This window comes from Haliaeetus leucocephalus, unplaced genomic scaffold, assembly GCF_000737465.1.
Source record: "Haliaeetus leucocephalus isolate CR32 unplaced genomic scaffold, Haliaeetus_leucocephalus-4.0 Scaffold763, whole genome shotgun sequence".
NCBI lineage: Eukaryota > Metazoa > Chordata > Aves > Accipitriformes > Accipitridae > Haliaeetus > Haliaeetus leucocephalus.
The window spans coordinates 3,850,007-3,872,612 of record NW_010973199.1 but is presented as its reverse complement, the minus strand read 5'-3'; positions in this window follow the sequence as shown (position 1 = coordinate 3,872,612).

Here is a 22,606-nt window from a genome sequence, read left to right as displayed (position 1 = left end):
AGCAAAGACAACTCCAGTAACTCATTTCTCCTTCTTTTACAACCTATATTTAGAGTACTTCTTAATTTACTTATATTTTTCCACTTAGTATTAGGGAACTAAATTCTACTAGCTGAAACTTCAATGTATTAGTGCTTACATCACTTTAAACCACCTTGTAGCACAAATGATTTTACATATGTTTTATGAAAATATAAATCTCGGTTGTTTAGACAAGAAGAAAAAGCTCCTTATCAAATACTTCCATTGCCCTCTAAATACATACTACCCTATAAATGCACACCGCCACAACATATTAAGATATTTCAAGGCATTGCTGTCTTTCAAAAAAAACCCCAAAACCCCCAAACAACCAACACCAAAACAAAACCCAACCAATCCCTCCCCACCCCCCCACCCCCCACTGCATCATACCTGCTACTTCAAAAGCAAATAATCCTATTTTTACTACCAGTGCAACTTTCAGCAAACAAGGTCTCTAGGATTTAAGTCTATTTCTGCTCACACTACTGAAAGGACCAAAAGCATTCATACATGCAACAGAGAAACTCACGATCTCCTGGCTTACAGAAGATTCGCCAAAGATAGAGGACAGTGTGTGGCTATCTTCTCTTCTTACACTTACTTCTTTTGCCTCCTCTGTTTCCCCCTTACATCTCTCCCAAAACCACATACTTCATAGCAGAGCTCCTGTAGTGCATATTAGGAGCGTACTTCATGGATAGTACAGTATTTTAAGTATTCACACTCTTTGCCATTTCATTCATACACATACAGATACGCTTATACTATATGTGTTGGGGTGGCTCTACAAGTGCATGTAAGGGAATACAAGTCATTTCCCCCTCTTCTTTGCTTACTCATACAAAATGTACTTAAGGAGATGACCATTTAGTTCTAATCTAAGTGTTAACATAATGGAAAAGCAAAAGGAGTAGATGAATGGGAAAACAAGCAATTCACTAAATGTTATCTTGCTTAAACAATACATTCTATATGCGTATATATTCACAGCCTCACAGACCACCGCTCTCTCTTTCATAGACTAGAAAGTACTAAGGTCAATTATCCCTTAAAACTCTCTCATGCCAGTAAAGCAGATTTCTGGTTTGAACTTCAGGGCATGCAATGCATGCATTATGGAAGAAGAGTGTATGGAAGGAACAGCACAACACTATCAATTTTCTTTCCTTTCCTCTCCCATATCTTAGTAGTAAGCAGTTATAAAGCCTCAAACCATTATCTTAAAGGAAAGTGCTAGCTAATTATGTCTTTATCAGCATTTCTTTATATTCTACTTGCACAAAAGACTAAATTCATAGTTTGCATTTAAATGCAAATTACTGAAGATAAGCCAAATATTCAGAATTTTTAAGAAAAATCCACTTCCTAAAGAAAAAGAACCACAAAAAAGAAGCATAAGTATTAAGGAGCAGGGGACAATTTACTTTGTTTTTAAAACAAACAGATCTCGCTTACTTCTGAATGATGTAGTAGTTCATTTCCTGACAAGAACTTGTGATTCCAACTCATCATTTAATTACACAGCAACTTGTCTGGCAATAAAAACCCTGTGCCAGAAGTCCATAGTCTTATAGCTCAAAGCCTTCCCAGTGACAATTTCCCTCCACAGATTCAGGAGCATATGTTATGTCAAGACACATATTTCTAAGTTTATAAAGTTTTGGGAGAGCTTTCAGGGATTCAAACAGACAACCTACATCCTAGGAATTTTCTAGGCTCTGTCTTTTAATTTGAGCTAGAAAGGTAGGAGGAAAAATATAAAATCTTGAGGCGAGACTGGACAAGTGAAGGAACTCATTTAAATTCACAAGTTGAAAGCTCCCGATCCACTCAAGTAAGGCAAAATAAGACAGTCATTAACAGGAAAAGGAGACAGTAACAAGTGTTAAATTAGTGACTTTAAATGTTATTACGATTTTTTAGATTGCAGAAGGATTTTAAATACTTCTACAAGCACTGTAAGAAAAAAATCGTAACAGAGCAAAATGCATTTGCAAAAACTTTGTATGACAAACTAGGAGCATGAAAGTCATCATTAATAAGATACTACTTTCTTTCAGTAAATACAGCCTAAGCTTCTACAAGAAGAAGTCCCAACGACTCTGAAAACCCAAGCCTTCTCACACCTCATGACTGCTGTTTAGGAAGCTGGTTACATAAAACTTAACACAATACTGACAGCACATGCTGTAATGCTCCCCTTCTCTCCTTCAAAAGCCCAACCCAAAATATACAGCCAATATTAAAGGTGTAATTCATCTAATCTAACTGAGATGTCTTTGAAAATATATTTATGTCTGCAGCTGAACCATCAGCTTAGGCCCCTTCTAGTCAGTGGAGACAAACAGGCATAACGCAGTCTGCTCATCCTAACACAGATACCTACAGATGAGACAAATTGCAGCCCAGAAATGCCCGCTTTTCTCTACTGACAAGGGAAAGTGACCTGCAGTACACGCTCAACCGAACATCTCCACTTGGTAGGATGAATTCCACTCGTTCTGCCATACAGAGTCCAATTCCCTCATCCCTGCCATAACTACTAAAACTTAAAAATGAAAAAATAAAACAAGATAAATCCATTATTTTAAAAGTAAATGTAATTCATACATAAAAATCATCCTCCAGCTCAACAAACTGTCAGAAATGTATTAAAAGATATTTCAATTAAAGAAGCCATTAAAAATGACCATACTGTAAGTATCAAATAAAATCTTATCCAAATCCTAAAAAATGGGGTTTCCCTTACACTTATAGAAAGGTCCAGCTGAAATCACTGTATCTAAAAAGGAATCTCTGGTATCATTTGCATCAGTAAGCAATGATGGGAATACAATTCAACTCCTGATTTAGAAAGACAAATATAATTTGAAATGTTTTTCGGTTAAAATTCATCAACAATTTCACCTTAACACCAAGTTGCACTACTATATGTATTTGTGTGCTGCTCAGTTTTTAGCTGTACATTACCAGTGCATTTCTAATTGCATTTCTTTAGCTTCCTGATTCTTCCTGAAGAGGTTTTACCTTGTTTTACAGATGTAGTCTTCTCATAGATAATTTTTTCCCCTTGTTTTGTATTTCAAGTGATCACCTACACTAGAAAAGTTAAGGTGACTTCTCCAGCAAAAGGAACAATGTAAACTCACATCATGCGTCTGTGCATTGAACTACCACAGCTAAAGCCTGAACTTCCGACCATCAAACATTCTCTAGCAGTGGTTATCACTGGAAAGCATTAAGTCTTGTGTTTCTACATCAAACAAAGTTTTGAAGTCCCCTCCAAGAGACACCTACATATAGGAACTACAGTTTAACTTGCCAAAAGATTTTGGCATTTGTAGGATTGGGGTTCTTACGCTGTTTGGTTTTGTATGCAAACCCAAATCGTAAGGACTCAATTGTATGAAGGAAGTTACAATAATTCTTAGGATTTCTATTGTTTCAGAACAAAATCTCTCAGTGCTAAAGAGTGAGCTATTAAGAAACAATAAAACTGAGTTTGCGGCAAAATTACTTGTACTTCAGTATAGCTTTTTCTTCAAGCATATCAACAGTCTCAAAGTCAACTGGACTATTCAGATAACAGCGTAAAACACTAATTCCATTCCTTGTCAATGTTTCAGCCTGATTTTAATCAAAGGAATTTAATTCCTCTTTTCTGCAGGGAAGTACAAGAATGCATATAAATGCAAACAGAATCAGGCTCACGCGCAAACCTTTCTGTATGCTTGAATACCACACTATTGGATACACCTAGCTGGCTTTCTCTGCTATTTTGAACAATAAAGTGTCTTGAAATCCAGAAATACAACTTAGTTGCCAATGTACCCCGTAACAGACGTAGGATGTAAGACTTCATGTTGCCTGTGTCCTTGTACAAATAACACTGAGGTTAGCTCTCCAGGCGCTGGCCAGAGCTCCATCCTTCCCTGATTCTCACACATCTCAAGCGCTGAGCTCTCCCCTCCCTGCCACAGCCCCAACAGCCAGCCTTCTCCACAACAGCTTTACTTGTCTATTAGTTCTCAATGCCAGCCCAAAACTAAGCACTCCCTCAAGTGCATCAGGTGGGAGAGGAAAGAATAGAAAAAGCAAGAATTTCTGCTGTGCAATAAAGCGCCAAACCCCTCAGCTTTTGCGAAGAGGTGTGGTCCCCTGTTCTTCCTTCCCTGACACATTAAAAGCTAGGAGGGATGAAAGTTATTCTCTGATCTCCAATAGCAATACAGGGTCACCTTTAGAGACAGGGTGCTGCAACACAGCTCTCATTTCCCCGCCTGGAACCAATCAAAGCCACAATGGACAGAACATTTATATTCATGTTTTCTTTGTCTCCTTCAAGTAATATGTAAAACCTGAGAGAGAAAAAAAGAAAGTAAGTAGCCTCCCAAGAAACCACCAACTAAAACAGCTCTCTTATGTTCCAGTCTCAAAATTATATCCAGTTTGGGTATAACTTGTGGCACAGATAATGCAAAATAAAAAAAAACACCAATGCCACTGGCATGAAAAGGGAGCAGTGCCTGCTTTGTACCTCTGAGGGTCTAGCCTCATGCACAGGGAGGCCAAGCTTGACTTGCGTTCCCTCTCTTTTTAATATTAAAGATGAATCCCGAAGAACAGCAATAATTACCATGAAGCAATAACATTTAATAGAAGGGCATTTAAGTGACTATATTTATCAGAAAAGCTCTGCCCCCCACCTCCCAGCTTTTACCGGCAGAGAAAATAAAAATTAAATCTCTGTAAAGCCTACTGTTTTTTCCTCCTGCATTTTTTATACCAATTGTTTTGGTTTAAATAACAATTAAAAAAAAAAAAAAAAAAAGGAGTAATACAACAAAGGACCGTGCAGTTCTTGATTGAACACTACCGCTTTTCTGGCTGCCACGGCAGATAAATAAAAAGAGCACAATATGTAGTCAGGCTAGACCTAAAAAAAAAACAAACAAGAAGTTAATTACATCTTTTCAAATAAGAAAAGGGGAAGGAAGATGGATTTAAATGTTATCAGAAGAAAGTAATCAAGATTATTATTCTACCAGAAAATATCCCAAATGCATAGAGAAGAACAAAACCCACAAATAAATAAGCAATCACTGTGTTGTGTAAGCGGACAGTTCACTTCTCAATAAATCTGGCTCTTCTTATGCATGACTAAACATAGTTACATAGATGTTTTGCTAGGGTAAAGGAGACTGAGAGCACTATATTGGAAACCCCCTTAATTGGATCACAGGGAAAAAATTTCAAACAAATTTTTAGGCTGCAACTTTGTATATATCTGCCTGCAGTGTTCCCCCCCCCCCAACCAAGCCAATTCAGCAACCTCCAGAGGGGCGGCCCAGGCAATGCCCACTGCTACCAGTACAGGTGTGTTTCTTGGAAAAGCTGTAATACCTCTGTACATTGAGAGAGGATTTTGGAGCATGATGAAAGAATGTTGCCTGTGTCCAGAAAACGTATTTTGCCATCTGCATAAAACCAACCTCTGGTTTTAGACAAGCTATTGTACTGGGCGTCCGTGGCGAGGCGCTGGCAGTGGGGGCTGCGGGGCGGGCGGCCTGTGTGAGGAGAGGCCGGGGCTGCCCCGTGCCGGACACAGCCGGTTCCAGCCGGCGCCAACCCGCCCACCCCGGGGCACCGCTCAGGCCCACGGCCACGGATGGGGCGCCTCAGGGAAAATTTAGTTAAGAAAGGGCAAAACGCCGCACAGCAGCGAGGAAAAAAGTGTGAGAAACAGCCCCGTGCACCACGGCCAGAGAAGGAGGCGGGGAGGAGGGGCTCCAGGCGCCGGAGCAGAGATTCCCCCGCAGCCCGTGGAGAGACCGTGGTGGAGCAGGTTGTCCCCCTGCAGCCCATGGACAACCACACTGGAGCATGCGGTATTTCCTGAAGGACTGCAGCCCCTGGGAAGGACCCACACCGGAGCAGGGCAAAACTGTGAAGAGGAAAGAGCGGCAGAGAAGAGCTGTTCTGGACTGACCACAGCCCCCCATTCCCCTTCACACTGTGCCACCTGGGGCGGGGGGGAAGAGGCAGATGAGTTAGGAATGGAGGAGTGATAATGAGCCTGGAAAAAAGACGAGGTGGGACCGGGGCAGAAGGCATTTTAGTTTTCATCGCTGTTTCTTACCATCCAACTCTATTCTGATTGACAATAAATCAAATTCATTCTCCCCAAGTCATGTCTATTTTGCCCATGATGGTAACTGGTAAGTGATCTCCCTGTCTATCTCGCCACACAAGCTTTTCCATCTTATTTTCTCCATGTTCTATTAAGAAGGGGGAGTGAGAGAGCAGCTGGGTGGGTGCTTGGCAGCCAGCCAAGGTCAACCCAGCACAGCTATAAAACTCTCATTTCTGTCTACTCAACTACGTTTTTTGCAGCCATGTACCCTGAAAAACCTCCAGAAGCTAGAGTCTCCCTCTGCAGCCAAAACCCCAAGGTGCTGGCCTGCCCTCTGACACAGCTAACAAGCCAACACAAGTTATAAGGGAAAACTCCAAACAGCAACGCTGCCTTTGCCAGTCTTTTCCCCCACTCTCTCAAATCAATGAGATCACCCTCCTCAGCTCAGGGTATCCTTGACACTAGGTACTCAAAGATGGTAAAATACAAGGTGGCCTGATGAATGAAGAAAGGAAAGAGAGTGGGAGGATGGTGAAAGGTTGGGAGATTACAACTGGGGCAAACAGGAAACTAGAGCTGGGGCAAGTTGCACAACGAGGCTGGGACAGGACCTGGACATAGCACAGGGAGGTTGAAAAGGGACAATGCAAGGAGACGAGACTGGCAGGAGAGCTCTGTTACAGCGTGATTCTTACCAGGAAAGCAAAATTAGTCTGGAAAATGAGCAAGAACTGGGTCAAAAAAAACCCACAAGTCAATTTGGTGAAATATGGAGGGCTGCTGTTTGCGTGATGCCTGCCTTATGGCATATGCTTCAACACGTGGGAAAAGAGCAAGCACTGGCAGAAGGGAAAGGGTGTCCACCTGGCTAAACCAAAGTCAAATCCCAGCCTGTGCTCACTGGCAGCAAATTGCTCCTTCCCAGCCACGTGGGCAGTTTTGCACAGTGCTCTTACTACTGTTACATCCCCTGTGACAGGCAGCAACCAGGCAGGATGGCAGAGGGCTGCCCATCAGGCATCCCAAGGGACAGAAAGAGGGGCCCAGCAAATGCTGGAGCAGCCTTAGAGCACTGCAGCTTGGCTGCTGCATGAGGCTTCCCCCACCAGTGCCTTCTGCTGCCAGGTGGCTGCAGCACAAGTCACACCATGCTCCTGGCATGATGCTACACAGAGGGCTCCAGCAGCATGGGTGCACCAGGGTGGTGAGAGGAATTGCAGGGTTTGATGGACAGCCAGCCCCAAGGTCCAGCCTGGAAGCAGTGATCCAGTAAATAAAGAGTTAAAATGTGGTCAAAGGGTGAATTTCCCCAGCAGGAGAATGGGCAGAACCAAATCCACACCAATACATTGTTAAGAGTCCTTCACCACTTCCCAGCATAAAAAACCCTACAACCAAACTATCAAGATAACAGGTTATCATTTGGAAGTCGTCACTGCAGTTGCATTGAACCAGGACACAGGGAAATACCAACAGTCTGAAGGAAATAAACTCAAGATCATTTATAATGAAAGCAAACTTGCAGCAGGTTTGAAATGTCTCCCTTTGCCATCTGTAGTTCCACATTAATTAATATTAAATCTTTCCCAGTACATTACCACAAACAGATACTTCACAAAAATCTTAAACCGCTTAGCATAAACTGTGCAATTCAGTAAACACAATGGGAAATGTTACTGCACTGAACATTATTTGTTTTAAAAAAATCCTTGATAGCCTCTAGTAATTAAAATAAAACTTATTATTAATCCAAAAATATGAATGCAACCCATACCATGAATTACATAGGATTTTTTGACGATACATCAAATTCAAGTTTTTTCTTCAGTTTTCACTTGCTTCCATTTGTCCTCTAATGATTTCAGACTCCATGGAAATGTAATGGTGAAGGACATTTGGTAGGTGACCTTTGAGTTTTCAAGTAACTTGATTATTCATCACTCTGAGTGACATTATATACTAACCACTATTTACATTTGGTCTTTGAGCGGCTGTGCTCACTTACATATTTTTGAAATACAGCATCTTTCTCACCCCCTAGGATTTTTTCTTTTTTTAAATGGAGTCCTCTACAGATAAAGAACTACTTAGGAAAAAAAACCCCACCACACAGTAAATTAAGTGATTGCACTAAAAATGCCTTTCTGACAACATAATTGCTGTACTATCCATGTGGAAAGACTGCAACACCAAGAAGTTTCAGCGTCTTAGTATCTTTTTTTAAAGGAGCTTACTGTGTTTTCAAAGTCATTTATTTTGCCCTGAAGTCATTCGAAGGAAAACGAGAGATCAAGATGGTATGAAAAAGAGGAACGCACGCAGAAGAAAGATTCACAGATGCTCTGCAAGACACTTGCAACAAGGTTTCTGGCCTTTGAATGAAAGTTTTCCCCTTCTGTCCCACAGCCCATACAAGTCTCCTCCTGCACCCAACTTCCCAGCCTCTCAGCTGCACACTATTCCAAGCAGAGTGAAGACTCCACAAATTGTACACCAGATTTCCCAAGACCGCAGCTCAGACCACCAGCCACACCCTTCCTAACTTCTAATACAGTTAGGAGACTTCAGTCGTAGGACTATGCCCATGTTTGCCAGCAATGTCATCTTAGCTACAACCCCTGATACAGTTTCTCATCTGCTTTTTCACTGGCATTCAGGTCTGATGTGAGCCAGAACTCCAATAAATATTAATTTAGCTATTATGGTGCCAATTTCTTCTTGTGCTTTAAGTCACATGTAAGTCTTCTACACCATCTGAAGTGCTGTAGACCACTGTATTACAAGTAGTAATTATCTGAAAGACTACATCTCCACAATACTTTTGTTTATCCCTCTGAAACAGCTCATTCTTTTCCATCCCTCACCTAAGTGAACTCTTTGATAGCAAAGAGTTTGCACAGCAGACTACTAGACAGCACATCGAAAGCGTCTCTACCCTTGAGAGACAAGTAGCAACACTGATGGGAGAGCGCTTACGAATTCTCAAGTGCCAGATCTCAGAAGGATGTTACACTTGAACACAAGATTTGCGGCAAACAAAAAGAGAAATCAATAGAAACGCTACATTATGCCTATGGCATGCTTGTATAAGAGTCTCCTCTAAGTAACTGCATCCCCATGCTGAAGGCAGAACATTGTTACAAGCATGAGTTCAAGCAAACAGAGCTGTAATTCAGTCCCCCCCATAAGTGTGAAGCCTGATTTCACATCCGTAAGGAACAGGAAGCAGCTCCAACCCCAGAGCACCAGGCTGTGAACGTGCTCTGGCAGGGTCGCTGCTTTAACTTCTCCAGTCCACATTCCAGCTAAACAGAAGCCAACAAAAGGCTCAAAAAAAAAAACCCAACCAAACCACCCCCCCCAAAACCCACCCAAAAAACCCACCAAAAAAACCATCCAAGCAGGGAGAGATATTAAACCTAGTGCCAAAATTACTTTTCCCCATAGTCAAGGCAATTTAGAAGAAATTACCAAACAAAACTATTTTTTCCCCACAAAGATCTGTGAATAATATTAGGGGTTTGGTTTGGTTTTTAAACAAAAAGCCATATGAAGACCTCTGAATATGGCTAAGACTTCATGAAAGTAGGCATTTAAATTCTGACTTTTCTGGTTTTCTTTTCAAGAAAAACATTCTATACCGTGGCTCCAAAATACGCTCGTCAAGCCAACCAACTTGCAACAACAGTGGTATGTAGTAAAGAGAGAAATACACAATAATTTAAAAAAAAAAAAGCAAAAAAAAAGCTGTGCAATTTAAATGACAAAAGGTACCTGATTTCAGCTACATTTAGATTCTGCAATGGAAGACAGTCTTCTATGAATACAGGAATAAGTCAGTCAAGAGCTCAATACAAAAACTTTCCAAAGCTTTTCTGACCAGAAATTCCAGCAGAACAGTGCATACCTATTACAGCGTCCCATGGGTGATACAAGTGAATGCAGTTCCCAGAGAAGACGAAAAAAGGGATTGTGAGCTCCACAGCAGCACAAAGATAACAGACCAGAATTTGTCATGGAAGCAATCAACTACAGCACGATAACACGGCTTTTATGAAGTACTGACTTCATATTGAAGTATGAAGAATACTGAAGGTATATTCCATCATCTTTTGGGTCTGGCAGATTATGGTCCTGTTCTCTAAAGGCAGGACATTACATAACTTTGTATTTTAGTCTTCATCTTTTTTAGGTACTTCATATGCACCTTCAACTACATTCATTAAATAATTCACTTTTACAGATGTCTTTCTCATAATGTTTCAAAACTCCTTGGTAATCCAACCTGGCTTTACAAGCTAGCCAGCTGAAAACAAAACAAAACAAAACTTATTAGAAATGAGTAAGTTTTTTTAATGACAATTCTGCTCTAACATTACTGAAATACAGAAATCCCACATCAAGATCTTTCTTGATATTAGAATTCATTATAATCTGCACGTCTGTTTCTTTGAACAGAACACTGATTCCCCAAGGTATCGCCTCTGATGTATAAGAAGTTGAAGCTTGCAGGGAAGCAAAGCATTCTCATAAAGGCATTATGTCTTCCTTTGAAATAGAACTTGAAACTTGCAAGTTTAATTTTCAAAAGCCCACATCCCAAGAAAGTTTGCTTTTAAAAACTGCAAAAAGGAGGCAGAGCTTCTGTTCTTATTTTAAAGGCAAACATTGGATAGCATGTTGTGAAACAATAGGAGCTGTAGCATGAAGTTATTATGAAAGGTTTCAGAGGCAGCAAGCTACCTTGAAAGGATTTTCTCTCAGGAGAATGACTGAAAATAAGATTAATACTCTTGAGAAAGCAGAAAGCAAACAAATCATACAAAGAATGAGATTCTGTTTTTCAAGAGAGTGAATTACCATAGATAGAACAAAGCTAAAACAGCAGCACTGTGGTAGCCGCTTCCCTACAGATAGAAGATTTGAGAGACCTTTTCTAGGACCACTCAATTCAGCAGGAGAAAAAAGGAAGGGAAACTCACCATGAGAGATTACTTCCTCCTTCAAAACTGTTTCTGAAGCCCTAAAACCAGGAACAGGCAGGCAACCAACACAAAAAAAAAAAAAAAAAAAAAAAAAAAAAAAAAAAAAGCTAGTTGCTGTAGAATAAGGCCCTTTTTCAGGGGAAAATAATTGTCACACAATTGTTTATAAAAAAATGCATTTTACTATATCAGGTTTAATATAATGTGATACCATATTAAAAACACAACTGCTCTTTTCTTGAAATACAACAGAGCAAGTTGCAAGAGATATATAAGAGATACAGGGGAAAAAAAAAAAAACTAATTGGGACAGATAACTATCAACATTAAACGCAAGACAGGCTATAAAAAAATCCCATACTTAATCAAATAAACGTACTTGCTAATTGTAACTATTTTATTATATCTAAGTACAGAAAAGGGTGTGTGTCCAACTAACAGAACACTCATCTTTATTATAAAGTCAAGTGTACTGGAGTAAAATTGTCTTGACTTCATATAGCATGGAATGCCTTCGAACTTAAGGCCTAACTGTATTTCATGACTGCGAAGCATCCCAGCCCACCAGCTGAGAAGTGCTTGTCTACAGCAGTGTACTACAGCAACACTGATATACACATGGAAACGAAGATTAAAGTTGATAGAGAGAAATTCTTCTTCACAGAGTTCTTCAATTCCCATTGGATCAGAAACTCTTAAATCCCATCACCTGGCCAAAACTAAATGGGGTAGCTTCATCTTGGTGCTTGTCCCAGTAAATATGGGGACGTCATTTTGGGAAGTGATATTTGTTTTCTTAAGAGAAAGCAGAGGTTTTGCAGGGCTTCCCTCCCTCTCCTTCCCTTACATGCAAGCAAAATAAAGTTGTGTGAGTCCTAATGACTTTGGATTCGATGAACTCTGGTCTTGAAGAAAGAGATTCCATTAAAAACACAATGTGGTAAAAATGCAGCAGACCAAAATGAACACAACACCCAAATTCAACTCTAGATACAGTTCATATTGTAACCAGTTTGGCAACACTTCAGGATGCAGGATATATTTCCTTATGACAGAGTCACATGGACATTCCTTCCCACAACTTGGGTTGCAGCCATCACATCCCAACTCAGCACTTCCCACTAGCCAGAGACCCACACAGCTGTATCCTACCTACACTGCCTACAGCTGGAGAACTCAGGGTGGGAAACTCTTCTCTAGACCTATGAATTTTTTTTTTTTATTATTTTTTTTCCCCCTTGCAAGAGTGGTCAAACCCCTGAACAGACGTCCAGAGACATCACAGTCTTTATCCTTGGAGGCGTTCAAATTCCTCCAGACACTGAGTGGAGATCCTACCCACGCAGTCAATGTAGCCAAGTGAGCAAGTCACCTCACTCTACAGCAGATGCCTTATAAATGGCCCAAATGAGTGGATGACCTAATGAACAAACTGACAGACACTATTCTCCACTGATGAGATTGCCACTAACTAAATGGGAGGCCAGATAAGTGTGCCCAAATTTACAGATCTTACTGAACCTGTCCCCTTCCCAAGCTCTTCTTTTTGCATAAGCAAACCAATCTCTCCAGTTAAATAAAAACATTAAAAATAGCTAACTCATTTCTGAATCACTGGTTACATCCATGACAATATCTGCTACTTCAACATTACAGCACTTGAGAAGTAATAAAGCCTCTTCATGCATCAAGTGAGAGAAATAATCCTACTGTATGGACAATTCTGTAATTTAAAATAATTAGGTATATTCCCTGCACATATTCCATTCTTTTATTTGTGAAATATATGAAGGGTAGTTGCAGTGCACAGTAGCATAAGGAACACAGATTCTTTTATAGCATGAAGGACACAAATATTGTACAGTCACTAAAAGAGTGACATGAAACTTTACATCTCTCAGTTTCCATCTTGATGCACCATCACAGGTTACAAGACACTCTGAAAGTGGAGCATATTATTACCCCAAAATACCAGATGTTTCTGGCATCATGACAAGACAGCAGCATGCTCACAACATCCACAATAATCTACAACTTGTAGAAAACCCACACTGAAGGGGAGTAACGCTTAAGTACCAATGCCTCTCTTACTTCAGAAAATATATTCTGTGTAAGCCAAAAATTGGAGGTTGTCATAACAGTATTTCATGAAGTATTTAATCATAAACAGTATCAAACAACAGAAAAATAAGGAAAATAAACCAAGATTCTGTGAGCCTTCTGTAAACATCACCTCATCTTTTGACAAGGGAATTTTTCCCCAGTATTTGATCTCCATTTCTGCTAACTTTCAGAGCTATAGGAAAAATGCATATTCAGCTAAAATTCCTAACCAATAACAACCAGATGCAGGACTTTCAGGCATATTTAGTCACACCATGTTGCTCCTACAAACAACTGCTACAAAATAATCTAAGAAAAAAAAAAAAATGATTACTATGTTGCTTACATACAATGAAGTCCCAGAGTCACATGTTAAAGAATAAATTCACATTCTCCATGAGCCATCTGGTTTAAAGCCAAGTATTTTTCTCCTCCACCCAGAAATCTTGTATAAACATAAGAATAGTACATTACTGTTCTTTCAAGATGAACACACCTAGCAAAAATCAACAATTCCCTCTAAGGCAGATTCACAAACACATTTTATGAGGATAAATTTGCAGCCTGTCCATTTCTGACAGCAGTCAGAAAGAATACCTATTTCTGGACAGGCAGCTGATAGAAATAACAAAAAAAAAAGAAGGTATTTTAGAATCTGGTCATGGGCTGCAGTTGCCACACACCTAATTTTCAGTGCAGTTGCTTCCATTCATAGTGCTATGACCTCACTCAAACAACAGTAAAGTCCTTTCATTACTTCCATGTTATCCCACTGCTCTTACATCACAGGCCAGTTAGTAATTGCTCAGCTGTATATCAGCTCAACAGGCATTTTAAAAGTCAAATAACGACAGATTTGCCTCCGACACCTAATGTTTGATAGCAGTGTTTAAATTATCCAAGCGTTTCAGAAGCTTGTCCCTTCTCTAATATTGAATTTTATCTTTACAGTCATAAACAGTAGGGTCCCATCCACCAACAGTTTTGTAATTCCTATTAATTTGACTAAATTAGTATCTTCAAAGCAGAAGAGCAAAAAAAATGGAGAGTTTGAGGTGGTTTTTTTATTCATGGCTGACCTTCAGAGGCACTGTTGTCAAAACAGGTGAAATCAATTAAATTCATTTTTGAAAAAATATAAATTAAGAAACATTATACTACCCAAACTAAAAGTATACTGAGTTCTGAACAATTATGCCAAAAAAACTATCTTACAATTTTCCTTCACTAACCCTCCTGTAGCCTCCTCTTAAGTCAAAACTTTCAAGCAATTGTGTCCGTCACTACCAGTAAGGGAAAATCCAGATTGCCTTCCCCAGAACGAATTATTCGGCCTTTCATCTGCCCGTCCTTACGCCATGTATTGACTTCTCTGCTAATACTCAGCCTGATCCTCATTCAGTCACCCCAAATGGGAGATCTGCAGGCTCTGCTCGCACACCTGAAGTTCTCCCCCAAGCCACCCACTGGAGCGGGACGGAAGAGCTGTAACCTTCCATCTCAGGAGGATTTTTTTGCCTGCAGAGCAATCAGACTAGCAGTTGCACCAACTGTCTAGCAAAGGATAACTGAACCTCTAGACGAAACTGAGGCACCTCCAATCTCTCCCCTTTCCTGACAACATTAATTCTCTCCTGCAATGACAGTTAAGAAAGGACATTGTATGCATCTTCCTGAAAATAGAGACAACTAGTGTATCATCAACTTGCACATGCCTCCAAAATTTCTCATTCTGATTACTACTGGGGACCGTGTAGAAACTCACATGCCAGCCATTTTACAGTTTCTGCCTGTTTTCCTCTACATCTTATGTTTAGTTCATAGGTACCTTTTACAGAATCTCACAGTGCTGCTTAAAATTCAAGATTTGCTGATTTCCTTCAGCCATGACACTTAAGGGGTCAAAACCATTTCCACCCTGTTTCAGACTAAGCTAGTTTAGCCCAGTACTCTGCCTGTGACAAAGGCTAGCACCAGGTTCTCTAGAGGAAGACACAAGATCCTCATGATAGACTGGAGGCAATTTGCCTTAAATAAACATTTCATCCTGTAATAAACAGATAAGCTTAGACCTTCAGCCATGAAGTTCAAGGGCCTTAAAATATGTTTTGATAGTAATTTAAAATGAGGATAATCTAGTCCTGAATATTAAAGTTTTTTGAAGGTAGGAAGAAGTTTAGAAATAAGATAAATGCCTTCCTCGCTCAGACCAACAGGCAGGAAAGATCCTCCCAGCACCCACTGCAGAGTGAGCAGAGGGCTTCTGTCGAAATAATAACATATCTCACACTGAGGTGCATCACCGAGAACAAACTGCACAGGTAAAAAGCCTTCAAAATATATCAACCAAAGGAATAAAGCTCAGAAAGTGCCGGATATACCAATCCCGTTGCAAAAATATTAATGAATAAATGAAAACACCATGAGATAAGTGATAAGAGATGGTTTCCTCCACTTGCAGGATTTGTTTAGTTTGGGGTTTTTTGTTTTAAAGACAAGTTACCCAAAGTTTTAGTCACCAACTCCAGCAAGTTATTTGCTGCCAGATTTGCTATTCCTCAATGACAGCAAGCACAGCTGAGAAGACTTCCCTCCTGGAAACTAATTATCAAAATCATAATATTCAGATTACATTATCTCAACTATTTCATTAAAAATCAGGAGTGAGGATGGGAATTGCACTGCTGCAAAGCATATCATGAAACATCGGCAGCTGCAGCTGCATCCTGTAATCTCATGGAGTTTCAAGACAGCTGTGTTAAAGGAAGACAAGGGACACACAAACTTTTACCAGAAGTGCTCCCCACTTCCATCAGGAGGTCTTTAAAATACCACTTCCAGGGAGAAGCAAACTAGTGAAATAAAGGGGAGTGGGGAAGTCTCTCAGTCTAGAAACAAACCCAGAAACGTAGACGCAAGAGCTGACTAGAGACAGTTAAAAACTAGCAAGTTTTGAGTATCATGATAGTCCATGCTCTTACTTACCTATTTTAATACAATGGCTGGCTCCATAGCCATACCATGTTGTGCTCCTCCAGACAACTAGGAGGAGCTGACGTTTGACGTCTGCACGTTGTGATAAAGACAGGAACCCAGGGGCTGGGGGACATGACACTATTTAGCCATTTTTCAGATCTGTGTAGATTAGGAAAAAGTATACAATTATATCCTATTTTTAATTCTGCACCAGTTATGATTTAATCACCTGATTTCTGCTTAAAGGAAATGGCCAAGAACATTTTCTCACTCTGCCTGATGCTGGCAAACCTATTCAAGAATGAGGCATTTAAATTAAAACGTTAAAGTTTACCAGCCTTTTTTTTTTTCCTACTGCCTTATCATTGCAGAGTGGTATGATTATTCTCAAAGTCTACCACTTAAAAAGCTTAAGGAACAATCTCAGAAATGTTTACTTCAAAGTGTTGCATAATGTCATTATTAGCATTTTATTTCAAATCATGACTCATGGATATTCATTCTGAAAAGCTATAAAATAAAAGGAAGCATGCAGTGAGAGACCAAGGCAATAATGAAAACAAGAATGGAAATCAATAAAGAGAAAAAGAACTAGAGCAATGGGACCTGGACCGTATCACAGACCATAATTCACTGGTGACTAACTTAGACTGAATGCTAACGACTGAGTGCTGGCAGGAACACATTTGATCAAAACCTACCTGACACAGTGCAGAGCTCAAAAGGCAAATCAAGCAGGTCTCTCTGAAACTACTGTAATTAGAGCTTAGCAGTGTGGCCATTTTTTGTTCCCTTCTTAAAGGGAAAAAGAAAAAAAAGGAAAAAAAAACCAAAAGAAAATAGTCTTAAAGCTATTACTCTCTGTAAATGCTTGGTTACAACTTCACAATATATTCACAGAGCATCTACTTGTGCAAAATCCCACTGAAATGAAAAAAGTTCACTTGCTCGCATTTCCTAAAGGCCAGAATTTGAGCAGGGCATTGTAGGCATGTGAATGGGAAGAGGTTAAGTGATTCCAGGACAGCACACATATTTAATAACATGAAGGCAGATGAGATAACATCAGATGTTTGAAAGAAACAATGAAAGGAAGTTGGCTGAAAGCCTCCCAGCCTTCCCCACTGACAACAACTGCGCTCAAAGACAAGCCTAACAAAAACGGGCCAACAGGGGAATTACTGGAGTAGAACGAAAGCTGTAAAATCCAAAGCCAAGGGAGAATAAAGATGCTTTCAAACACGGACCACTACAGGTCTGCATTTATAAAGCAGTTCATCCAGGTGATGGGGACTGCTGCCAGGGAGCCCAGGGAAGGAGACTGGCATCTCACCTTGCACCATAAAGCAGGAATACAAAGGTACGGGCAGCAAGGACAAAATCCCAAATTGGTAGGTTAATATGCTTCACTGCCCACTTTTGCTCGGTTTGGCTGGGATAGAGTTAATTTTCTTCATCTAGCTAGTATGGGGCTGTGGTTTGGATTTGTGCTGAAAACAGCGTTGATAACACAGGGATGTTTTCATTATTGCTAAGCAGTGCTTACCCAGAGCCAAGGGCTTTTCTGCTTCTCCCCCCACCCCACCAGCAGGAGGCTGGGGGGGCACAAGGAGTTGGGGGGGGACACAGCCGGGACAGCTGACCCCAACTGACCCAAGGGGTATCCCAGACCATAGGACGTCATGCTCAGCATGTAAAGCTGGGGGAAGGAGAAGGAAGGGGGGACGTTCGGAGTGATGGTGTTCGTCTTCCCAAGTCACCACTATACGTGATGGAGCCCTGCTGTCCTGGGGATGGCTGAACACCTGCCTGCCCATGGGAAGTGGGCAATGAATCCCTTGGTTTGCTTTGCTTGAGCGTGTGGCTTCTGCTTTACCTATTTAACTGTCTTTATCTCAACCCATGAACTTTCTCACTTTTACTCTTCCAATACTTTCTCCCATCCCGATGCGCGGGGAGCGACGAGCGGCTGTGTGGGGCTTAGTTGCCAGCTGGGCACACCACCAGTGAACATGCCTTGTTCATCTCCAGTCTATGGCCAAGAAAAAATAACCAACCACTCCCCTTCTCAGGTGTGTGAGTGAGTGACAACATCTTTCCTTCTATCATATTTAAACATTGGGGGAAGCTGCATCTTTCTCCTCCGAACAGCTTAGGAACTGTTTTAATCCAATGAGAACCCACTGATCAGCCACAGTTTACGTTCAGGGTTTATTTTCTGTCCTCAGGTCTTTGACTTAAGTTCACGCAGAAGAAAAACGACTACCTTACTTTGAAATAAACTCACCACTAAGTTCTTTGCAGGTGATTTTACAACAAGCTTAGAAACAGCTGAACTGTAGCTTTCTGCTTATGAATGAAGCAGTAAGCTGTAGGAAGAAAACGCAGTGTCTCCAGATGTCTTTTTAAACCTCTGATGCGTTGAGTGAGGTACCCAGTCAACCCATGAGTGTCTGAAGTGACACACACCAAATGCTTGCTCAAACTAGTAGGGAGTGGAAAGCCTGCATTTTTTTCCTCCCCAAAACACTGCATAATCTAGAGGTTGAGTTTTTGTTTGTTATTTTTTATAATATACACTTACTTTAGAGGGACTTTTTCTAACAGTAACAATTCAGTTTTGGAAAAAATAAATTGGACTAACCTTGTCATATATAATTATCAAGTACCCTCCCTTCTCAGATCACCAGGAGTGGCTGAGCAACGGATCTTTAGATGCTCAGCAAAGGCCTTTCTCATTTAAGTCGTGAGTAAATTCTTATCTTTTATTCTGCAAAAGCTGCTTAAGAAGATTTCGGTACACACTGTGCTGGTAATTTATGTATCTAACCAAAAGCAACAGAACAGGACTCCTGATCTCCATCTCTCCCACTGTCACACAAAAAAACGGCACAGTGATTAGGAACATGCCAGAGGAACAGAGCTGACACTCCTGCATAGCTATTGCATAGTGAATTGGAGGGGGTTGGGGGGTGTCTGCTATTCTGGAGATGCAATTTCCTTTCCAAACTTCAGATAAAAAAGCAACTTTCAATATTTCTATTATTTGCAAAGTGACAGTAGAGGACCAATACTTAGATATCCTTCGTGTTTTGTGCAGAGGGCATAACAATGAAGGACTGAAGCATACAGAAATCAGAGCTTTCAGAGGGAGCAATAGAGCTTATTCCTTCCACCAGCTTCCAGTTCTGCACACTTACTGAGGCTACCGATTTAATCTGACAGGATGCCTCTTTTCCCCTTTCTAAAGCTCTTCTTCCCTCTCGTGCAAAGGACCAGACAACAATCCTGAACCAAAAGAAAAGACACATATGCTGTTCTGTAAAATCCAGTATAGTTGAGGAGTGTTGAGGAGTTGAGGAGAAATGGAAGAGAATTGTGGTGAATGAGGTTTGCTTAACTTTGTGCAAGTAAACCTCACAGGAACAAGAACCAGAATTTCAAAGTGATTCACTTGGTCCCTAGCACAAGCATGAGCACTGTTCCCAAGAAGCACAGAAATAATGACTGACCCTCAGAATATTTCGCAGTATGTTCTTTGTGCCAGCTTTTCCAAAAATTATAATTACTTAGAAGTGCTGAGGAGGATTAAGGCAGACAGGCCAAGGCTCCTCACAACTTTCTAATGTTGGGAGATGTCTGAATTACAGCACCACAGGCAGGATCAAAGATGAGGTAGACCCAGAAGTCACTGGTTGTGCTCTATTCAACCACAAGGTTGTGGGGTCAAAGGAAGTTAGGAAGGAAGCACTGATCTATGTCTTTTGTCGCTCAGAAAACCGATGTATATACATGTCAGTGGGTTTGAAAACAAAAACTTTGGCTCAAGTATGCTGGATAATATTTTAGAGGGGAGAATTAACTCCAAACATTGCAGCATAATTGCACCATTACACGGTGTCTGCTACAAGCATTCAAGTCATATGCAAAAGTGTAGTAAAAATTCACAAGTCTAGGTGCATTCTGTAGAGAAATCTGCATGTCCTGACAATTTAACCTCCCATGGTCAACAAAAAGCTTGACCCAACAGATGTTTGTTAAACTCTGCTCTGCAATGTGCCAAATGTGGCCAGGGCAGAATGCCAGAAGCAGCCTTTTTAGAAGCTTATTGGACGACCTGGAACTCAGGACTTTTGACAGCAGTTGGGCTAAAAACAAATTAAAAGGAAGGCACGCAGCAATGCTGCAACTGAATGCATATGAATTGTGCCACTGAACAGTCTTTGTTCTTTATCACTGCAGCATTTAATTATTTTGAGAGCTTGCTGATATGCATGGTTATTGAACATGAATCCAGTCTCAGCAGTTTGTATTTTGTCAGAAAGATCTTTTAGCCTAGAAACTGAGAAGTGATAATTTTTTCTCTACATCAAGAAATTAAGAGGAGTTAGTCAATTCAGTCATCTAGACTGAAGAGCTGAGAGACCTGAACAAGGTGGCATGGAAGTTCTTTAGAAGAAGAGTCTGAAAGTTGTCCAGCATTGCCCAAAGAAACCTGTTTCCCAAAGTAGGGCAGCAGGTCTCTACATTCAGAGGAGCATAGACTCCTCAGGAGAAGGACATAAAAATAAGGTTAGAATCAGGGTAACAGGGCAATGTCTGACACAGAATGGGAAGGATTAGTCATATGAAGTCACAGATTTACTAGAATTATTTAAAAGATAATGAAGTAATCCGTTTGCTTTTTATTCTTGCTTTCTGGCTAAAAGAATTCTGTAGATCTTATCTAGACAACAGTTAAGCAGTTGAGATGCTGCCCCAAAGCGGGGGGGGGGGTGGAAATCCACAAAAACGTGAGGATAAGTGTTAAAGGAGAAATAGCAGGCCTCTAGAAAGGTAGCTGCAAAGTTCTGGAGGGCTGTAACCGCAAATTAAACATAAATGCAAAATTTCCATACTTGTTATGACAGAGAGAACAGGAACATGACATTGTAATCTTCTGATTTTGAAGACACATTGAAATTCAAGGCTGGGATGCACTAGCACACAGAGTGGATAGGAAAACCATATGGGAAAACACAGCCAGTGTAGGAGCTGTGGTTAACAGAAACGGGGTGAAATTCAGCATCCCATGCTTCAGGCCAGGACTCACAGGAACTTCTGTGAGATTTTCGTTCTCCTTGGCTGCTCCGAGCTGAAGGCTCAGATGCGCTGCCGGAGCACATCCCAGGCACCATGCTAACATGAAAGGTGACACGAGAAGGAGGGTGCGTTAATTCCAGCTGCAAAACATACAGAGAAAGGCTGTTAAGATAATCAGAGAAGGAGAGAGACTACTGCCTGAGGGATGGTTCTGAGCTTGGATTGTTTCATATAGCACAACGAGACACCATCCTCTATTAAATCCTTCAGGAAGGAAAAGCTGTTATTTTAACTGAAGGGCAGAACTGACAGAACAGCAAGTGCGTATAAAACAAACTGCAAATGGATTCAGTTGGGAAACAGAAGTCTCTCAACTACTAGAGCAAAGAAAAACAGTGGGGATACCTACTAACTGAAGTTTTACCTGAAAAAAAAGGGACAACAGGTCTCTCTTTTGGACATGAGACTGCCTCAGTCCAGGAGGTCCCTTCCCATTTGGTGTAAAACTACAATACACAGTAAGTTGCGTGTTGAAGACCTTCATCAACTCTGCAATAATTTTGCAATATAAGCTCTCCATCCCATGACAAAGCAATAATTTCATTCAGCCACGATACATGCCAGAGTGCTTACTAGGTGTGCCTGAGGCACACTGACTGTGTTAGCCTAGCTTACTACACGTTCTGTCAAAAGCAAAGCATTTAATTAAATAGGTATCACTAAAGGCACAAATACAGTAGCAGAGCTGTTTGTCAGCAGTGGTGCTATTCCCTAGTAACTATTTTGTGATTCAGAAAGAATCTTCTGAACTGGCAGGTGGATAAAATACCTGTTTTAACACAAGAACTATTGAAGGGAAACCTACAGATATCCTATTTGTGCCACCTTTCAGAAAAAGCCTTTATTTTTGTTTACCAAGTTGTATGCACTGTTTGCAAACACACACACGAAACTGCTTACAAGCCACTGCATCAGAAACAGTGTCCCTAACTCAGCCTATCTCAAAGCATCCACAAGTTTATGACTCGTCTTAAAAAAAAAAAATTCTCCTGCATTAAATGCCATCCCCTTTTTAAAACTGTATTAGTTTAGTCCGTTCTGATGTTTCTCACTCTTCTGCACTGATTGCACAAATTTATTCACTTGCTATAGAAAAAAACCCAAATTATTTCAATGTTTTATTGGGCTTACAATTATTAGGCTTAAAATTAGCAAACAACTTACAAGCATTTTGATAGTACCCTAAGTGCTGGTTTTTTTACTTATTCATATGAATGACCGTAGTGAATAAATATTACCT